Raw genomic sequence first — 5351 nt, forward strand, 5'->3', positions numbered from 1 at the left:
CTAACTAGAACGCAGTCAGCGTTAATGCGTCGATGCCGATTGGAACGGGTTAGGACCTTTCGGTGGAGTATGACCTGACACCTTCGCTGTTCGTGTGCGCAAGTGCACTTACGGTACGCTGCTTAGCAGGACAATTTGTGTTTAGCAAAATGAGATCGAGCGATAACAGGTCCGTGATGCCCTTAGATGTTCTGGGCTACACGCGTGCTACAATGTGGGTAGCAGCGTGTCTCCTATTCCGAGAGGAACGGGAAATCACTCAATACTCACTTAGTAGGGATTATGGATTGCAATGGTCCATATGAACTCGGAACTTCTAGTAAGTGCTGGTCATCAGCCAGCGTTGAATACGTCCCTGCCCTTTGTACACACCGCCCGTCGCTACTACCGATGGATTATTTAGTGAGGTCTTTGGAGATGATCGTTCGCTGGATCCTCGTGAACCGCGTCTGCTTTATCGAAGTTGACCGAACTTGATGATTTAGAGGAAGTAAAAGTCGTAACAAGGTTTCCGTAGGTGAACCTGCGGAAGGATCATTAGTGGCCAAGTGATCCTTCCAGAAGTCCGAACCTGCGGGTTGAGACTTCGGCACAAGTTGCCATATGATAATTGACGAAACACTATAGAAGTCCGAACCTGCGGGTTGAGACTCAGGCACAAGTTGCCATATGAAAGTTGACGAAACACTAACAAGTCCGAACCTGCGGGTTGAGACTTAGGCACACGTTGCCTTATACATGACTTCGAACAAATACACAAGTCCGAACCTGCGGGTTGAGACTTAGGCACAAGTTGCCTTATACATGACTTCGAACAAATACACAAGTCCGAACCTGCGGGTTGAGACTTAGGCACAAGTTGCCATATGAAAGTTGACGAAACACTAACAAGTCCGAACCTGCGGGTTGAGACTTAGGCACACGTTGCCTTATACATGACTTCGAACAAATACACAAGTCCGAACCTGCGGGTTGAGACTTAGGCACAAGTTGCCTTATACATACATTGGCCAAATAAACAGAAGTCCGAACCTGCGGGTTGAGACTTAGGCACAAGTTGCCATATTATATTCGATCAAACACTAAGTAGTCCGAACCTGCGGGTTGAGACTCAAGACCGTAACAAGATGTCACTATACAAGTCCGAACCTAAGGGTTGAGACTTAATGCGATCTAGATACCAAGTTGACATCCAATACCTGTTGAGCAAAACCAAAGATTCCCTGTTCTCGAATGATTACACTATATAACAGGGAATCATGAAGAAATCAAGCAAGCGTGAAACAAAGTCATCACTTGGGCATGCTCGATAGCCAACCACATGACCTTAACCTAAGAGAGCATGCAAACCACATGATACCTATAAACGATTAACCCGCCCTAGTTCAATCGTTCACCAAGTGATGACTTCAGTATGGCTAAGAGAAAAACTTTTAAATGGGAAAAACTCTAAGTCCGAACCTCCGGGTTGAGACTTCCGCGTCGGAGGTGGGCGCACCTCCTATCCGAAAGATGATGAATCAGGGGTGTTCGGTCAGCAATGGTCGGATGCCCCGTCGTAGTCCAACTATGACAATCAAAGTCAAGACCTCCGGGTTGAGACTTTCCGCGAGTACAAGCATAAAGGAACACGGACCAAGCCGTACCGAGAGAATCGGTACTAGAGCCCTCGTGGTTCTACATTGAGAGAGCCCTCGTGGTTCTCATTAGGGGCTTTATGCAAGTCGTACTCAATACTGTGGTGTGAAGTATAAAGTATAGTCCTCGCCTGGTCCACGCTGCTTCGGCGGTCCTGGGTAAGATAGTTAATTCTAGCTTGCCCTATAGTGGAATGAGGACACTTAATGCTTCGTCTTTTAGCGGCGGCTAGACTCCTCCTCACGGGGAACGAGTTGACGCGCACAGCGGCGGCTTACGCACTATGGCAATCATGGATGCCTGAAGATTCCGTGAAGTTCTCCCCTGGTCCACGCTGCCTCGGCAGTCCTGGGTAAAATGGAATATTTCCAGCTTGCCCTATAGTGGAAGAGGACTATCCAACAATACAAAGTCAAGACCTCCGGGTTGAGACTTTCCGCGTCGGTGGTGTCGCGCACCGCCTATCCGAAAGATGGTGTAACAGGGGTGTTCGATCAGCAATGGTCGGATGCCCCGTCATAGTCCAACTATGACAACCAAAGTCAAGACCTCCGGGTTGAGACTTTCCGCGTCCGGAGGTACGCGTACCGCCTACCCGAAAGATGGTGTGCTTCTGGGGTATTCGATGAGTCGGATACCCCGTCGTAGTCCAACTATGACAATCAAAGTCAAGACCTCCGGGTTGAGACTTCCGCGTCCGGAGGTACGCGTACCGCCTACCCGAAAGATGGTGTGCTTCTGGGGTATTCGATGAGTCGGATACCCCGTCGTAGTCCAACTATGACAATCAAAGTCAAGACCTCCGGGTTGAGACTTCCGCGTCCGGAGGTACGCGTACCGCCTACCCGAAAGATGGTGAATCAGGGGTGTTCGATCAGCAATGGTCGGATGCCCCGTCGTAGTCCAACAATGACAATCAAAGTCAAGACCTCCGGGTTGAGACTTCCGCGTCCGGAGGTACGCGTACCGCCTACCCGAAAGATGGTGTGCTTCTGGGGTATTCGATGAGTCGGATACCCCGTCGTAGTCCAACTATGACAATACAAAGTCAAGACCTCCGGGTTGAGACTTCCGCGTCCGGAGGTACGCGTACCGCCTACCCGAAAGATGGTGTGCTTCTGGGGTATTCGATGAGTCGGATACCCCGTCGTAGTCCAACTATGACAATCAAAGTCAAGACCTCCGGGTTGAGACTTTCTAAGAGTACAAGCATAAAGGAACACGGACCAAGCCGTACCGAGAGAATCGGTACTAGAGCCCTTGTGGTTCTACATTGAGAGAGCCCTCGTGGTTCTCATTAGGGGCTTTATGCAAGAAGTACTCAATACTGTGGTGTGAAGTATAAAGTATAGAGTCCTCCACTGGTCCACGCTGCTCCGGCGGTCCTGGGTAAGATAGTTCATTCTAGCTTGCCCTATGTGGAAGAGGACTCAATACCCTACCTGTTGAGCTTGAAACAAAGTCATCACTTGGGCATGCTCATATTGCCATACACAATTACATTATATTCGAATGAGCATGCAAGCGACCCTATATAGACCGAACCAAAACGATAGATACCGCCGTAGTTCACCCCCACCAAGTGATGACTTCAGTATGGCTAGTGTGTGAAGTATAAAGTATAGTCCTCCCCTGGTCCACACTGCTTCGGCGGTCCTGGGTAAGATAGTTAGTTCTAGCTTGCCCTATGTGGAAGAGGACACAATACTTAATACTTAGAGTACAAGCATAAAGGAACACGGACCAAGCCGTACCGAGAGAATCGGTACTAGAGCCCTCGTGGTTCTACATTGAGAGAGCCCTCGTGGTTCTCATTAGGGGCTTTATGCAAGTCGTACTCAATACTGTGGTGTGAAGTATAAAGTATAGAGTCCTCCACTGGTCCACGCTGCTCCGGCGGTCCTGGGTAAGATAGTTCATTCTAGCTTGCCCTATGTGGAAGAGGACTCAATACCCTACCTGTTGAGCTTGAAACAAAGTCATCACTTGGGCATGCTCATATTGCCATACAATATTCCATTATCTACTAATGAGCATGCAGCTATATGATTATAACCTGTAAACGATTACCCCGCCGTAGTTCAGCGCTTCAACCAAGTGATGACTTCAGTATGGCTAGTGTGTGAAGTATAAAGTATAGTCCTCCCCTGGTCCACACTGCTTCGGCGGTCCTGGGTAAGATAGTTAGTTCTAGCTTGCCCTATGTGGAAGAGGACACCATACTTAATACTGTGGTGTAATGAACAAAGTATAGTCCTCCACTGGTCCACGCTGCTTCGGCGGTCCTGGGTAAGATAGTTAGTTCTAGCTTGCCCTATGTGGAAGAGGGCATACAAGACAAAGTATAGTTCTCCCCTGGTCCACGCTGCTTCGGCGGTCCTGGGTAAGATAGTTAATTCTAGCTTGCCCTATGTGGAAGAGAGCATACATGAACCAAGAACGAAGGTTAGATCGAGGAATGATTCGACAACTAACCGATGGTATGAAATGTGAAGAATTCAAGCAAGCACACAATCAAGTCATCACTTGGGCATGCTCGATAGCCAACCTCATGACATTAACCTAGTAGAGCATGCAAAAACCAATATATATGTAAACGATGCCTCCCTAGTTCAGCGCTTCAACCAAGTGATGACTTCAGAATGGCTAAATCAAATCGGTTCAAAACATACCATCGGTACCCTATTGAAACACACAAGTCGATATCAAACCTCATGATTGTGTAGTCCTCCACTGGTCCACGCCGCTTCGGCCGTCCTGGGTAAAATGGAACATTCCAGCTTGCCCTATGTGGAAGAGGGCACATTACTCAATACTGTGGTGTGAAGTATAAAGTTCAGTTCTCCCCTGGTCCACGCTGCTTCGGCGGTCCTGGGTAAGATAGTTCATTCTAGCTTGCCCTATGTGGAAGAGGACACTTAATACTTCGTCTCTAAGCGGCGGCTTGACTCCTCCCTACGGGGAACGGGTTTACGCGCACAGCGGCGGCTTACGCACTATGGCAGTCATGGATGCCTTACGTTTCTATGAAAAGTGTGTTCCTCCCCTGGTCCACGCTGCTTCGGCAGTCCTGGGTAAGATAGTTAGTTCTAGCTTGCCCTATGTGGAAGAGGACACGTAGACTTACTGTGGTGTGAAGTATAAAGTTCAGTTCTCCCCTGGTCCACGCCGCTTCGGCCGTCCTGGGTAAAATGGATTCATCCAGCTTGCCCTATGTGGAATGAGGACACTTTATGCTTCGTCTCTAAGCGGCGGCTTGCTCCTCCCTACGGGGAACGGGTATACGCGCACAGCGGCGGCTTACGTTATGGCAGTCATGGATGCCTTACGTTTCCATGAAAAGTGTGTTCCTCCCCTGGTCCACGCTGCTTCGGCAGTCCTGGGTAAGATAGTTAGTTCTAGCTTGCCCTATGTGGAAGAGGACACGTAGACTTACTGTGGTGTGAAGTATAAGGTTCAGTTCTCCCCTGGTCCACGCCGCTTCGGCCGTCCTGGGTAAAATGGATTAATCCAGCTTGCCCTATGTGGAATGAGGACACTTTATGCTTCGTCTCTAAGCGGCGGCTTGCTCCTCCCTACGGGGAACGGGTATACGCGCACAGCGGCGGCTTACGCAAGTTAGTCACCCTCGGCAGTGGATCACTCGGCTCATGGATCGATGAAGACCGCAGCTAACTGCGCGTCATAATGTGAACTGCAGGACACATGAACAT

The 5351-nt window shown here is 49.3% G+C and overlaps 1 non-coding gene across 1 annotated transcript in view; it reads left to right on the top strand.

Annotated features, from left to right (window-relative positions):
• The first annotated feature begins 5261 nt into the window (after nucleotides 1-5261).
• Nucleotides 5262-5351, top strand: part of LOC131291831 (5.8S ribosomal RNA) — a 155-nt gene continuing 65 nt past the window's right edge. The window contains exon 1 of the ribosomal RNA XR_009189582.1: nucleotides 5262-5351. This exon is cut by the window's right edge and continues 65 nt beyond it. This is a non-coding gene — a ribosomal RNA (5.8S ribosomal RNA).

The sequence above is a fragment of the Anopheles ziemanni genome, assembly GCF_943734765.1.
Source record: "Anopheles ziemanni chromosome X unlocalized genomic scaffold, idAnoZiCoDA_A2_x.2 X_unloc_16, whole genome shotgun sequence".
In the NCBI taxonomy this organism is placed as follows: domain Eukaryota; kingdom Metazoa; phylum Arthropoda; class Insecta; order Diptera; family Culicidae; genus Anopheles; species Anopheles ziemanni.